This window comes from Emydura macquarii, unplaced genomic scaffold (assembly GCF_026122565.2).
Source record: "Emydura macquarii macquarii isolate MOO-44397 ecotype Brisbane River unplaced genomic scaffold, CSIRO-AGI_Emac_v2 contig_2403, whole genome shotgun sequence".
Classification (NCBI taxonomy): Eukaryota; Metazoa; Chordata; order Testudines; family Chelidae; genus Emydura; species Emydura macquarii.
This window is the reverse complement of record NW_027132540.1, coordinates 410,584-413,137: the sequence shown is the minus strand read 5'-3', so window position 1 is coordinate 413,137 and position 2,554 is coordinate 410,584. Positions and strand designations below refer to the sequence as shown.

At 40.6% G+C, this 2,554-nt stretch overlaps 1 pseudogene; it reads left to right on the top strand.

Annotated features, from left to right (window-relative positions):
- The first annotated feature begins 1,335 nt into the window (after positions 1-1,335).
- LOC137161905 (olfactory receptor 9S13-like) lies at positions 1,336-2,103 on the top strand (annotated as a pseudogene).
- The last annotated feature ends 451 nt before the right edge of the window (positions 2,104-2,554 follow it).

The following is a 2,554-nucleotide window of genomic DNA, read 5'->3' as shown; positions in this document are numbered from 1 at the left end:
TCTTCCTTGGTTTTCCTTGCCAGGTTTTAGTCAAAACATGGAAAGTTGCTGCTTTCCCCAAATCCAGTCTGTTGTCTTACTTCCCCCACTTCTCACACCAAATTAAATTCTCTCTGTTGTATCACCCTGGAATCGGTGCCTGCCAGTGGGGAAAAATTGCTCATCAAGGATCTTAAAAGAAGCACATAGAAAAATTGAAGCCATTCTTTCGGGCTCCCAAAACCACCTGGCAAAGTGGGTTACACCTGAAATGGCTTATTTGGTTTTCCTTGCTAGGTTTTAGTCAAAACATGGAACATTTCAAAATGTCAAAGTCCATACTTCTTTAAAAATATGTTGTGAATTGTTTTAGCAGTTGTTTTCCAACCAGTTTTATCCCATATCCAGACATTAGGAAATCCATCCACATCTTGACAGAATTATCTGAACATAGTAGGTTGTTGACGTAGATTCCAGTGGCCTTATTCCAACTGCCCTCCATCTGATGGAAGAGACTCAAATTTAGGGTGATGAACCATGAATATGTGTATTTACAAGGTTAATTATAGAACAGTTGAAATGAACATTGTTATCAAGGGAGATACGCTTGGAGGAAGGTAATACTCAATGTGAGTAAGGGTGGCAGAATCAGAAACTTAACACACAATCCAGCTAAAATTGAAGTAACCTGTAGTTAAAAGCAAATACCGCTTCCTTACATTTGTACTCAGATTTTAGTCTGTCAGTACTCAGGAAAAATGCCCATTGAATGTCCCTGAGTAAGGATATTCTGTACAGAGGTTAAAGCTCTCAACTAGAGCCATTTCAATCTCTCAGAAGGAGAAATGCTGAATAAATAAATCATATATTTATATATTGATTCAGACACTAAAAGGAGTGGAATAATTGAGGGAAAAGGGCCCATTTCCAGCACTCTTATAAATCAGTGTCTTTGCCCTTAGAGGATTTTGCCCATGTCTTATGCAGCCAAGAAGAAGAGTCTTGAATCATGATTATAGGGGAAAGATGATTAATTTGGGCTTTGAAGTAAAAAACTTCAACCCCGCCGAAAAAACCCTGGTGTCAGATTTTTTAAAGATATTTAGGCATCTACTGGGATATTCCAAAACACCTGGGTGTCTACTTCCCATTGGTTTCAAGAACTCTTAGGAGAAGCTTCAATGTATCTTCTATATTTGACTCTTTTTTACCCTTTATCTTGTTCTGTTTTCTAAAGGAAATGTCAGCAATGGAGCCAGTAGGAGAGGGGAACTGCACAGCAGGGATAGAATGAATCTTGCTGGGGTTTGGAAGAGGATCAGGGTTTCAGACTGTGCCTTTGTGATGGTCCCGGTGATGGTCCCGGAGATTTACATAACAACCATTCTGGGAAACACCATCCTGGTAGTCATCATTAGAGCTGACGCTCACCTTCAGACCACCATGTACTTCTGTCGCTCTTAGATCTCTGCTACTCCTCCACCATCACCCCAAGAGCCATGGTGAGCTTCCTAGCAGGGAAAAAAGCCATTTCCTACAAGGGATGTGCCACCCAGTTCTTCTTCTTTGTTCTCTTCCTCACCACTGAAGCATTTCTCCTGGCAGCGATGGCCTACAATCGATACTCTGCCATCTGCAGCCCAGTCCAGTATCCCTTTGCCATGTCCAAATGGGTTTACCCTGAACTATTGTGGGACTTTTGAGATTGATCATCTCTTCTGTGATGGCCCTTCCCTGATTAGTCTGTCCTACAGCAACATGTACGTCAATAATTTTGTGATGTTTACCCTATGCGGCCTCATCATAGCAAGCACTGCCCTGATTGTGCTCATCTCCTACATCTATATCATCTCCAACATCCTCAGCATTCTTTCTGCCGAGGGCAGGCACACAGCCGTCTCCACCTGCACCTCCCACATGGTGGCTGTGACTTTGTTTTATGGGACCACTGCTTTCATGTATGCCCAGCCCACTTGGCTATCTTCTCTGTACCAAAGAAAAGTGGTGTCCGTGTTTTATACCCTTTTCATTCTCATGTTGAATCCCTCCATCTACAGCCTTAGGAACAATGACATGACAGATGCTTTGAGAAGATCACTGGGCAATAAATGTTTGAAAAAATGAACATTTTCCTTGAACATAGAGATGAAATCCAGTGGGTCATGGTAATGTGCAACACAACAACAAATGCTTGCCAAATAGTTATTTATTGTTTGGAGCAGTTTTTCAGGTATAAACAAATAAATCCTTGGGATCTACAGTATTTATCAATCTATCTGTCAATTTTTCTTTTTTTTCTGTGTGACTGTCTATGGCTTTATGCCTCTCTGAGTTAGGAATAAATTTTGTCCATGATTTATCATACAATTATTCTGTCTTTGAAACAGGTGATAATGGCCACCATTGGAGACAGAATTCTCATTCCTGGCAATTTCCTTGTTCCTATAACTTTCCAGAACACTGGCCAAAGAACATATTTAGGACACTAAGGTATTTCTGTATATATGTGCATATTGACAGATACTTAGAATAGTAATGACCTCAGTCCAAATTCTTGGGAAACGTAAATTGTATT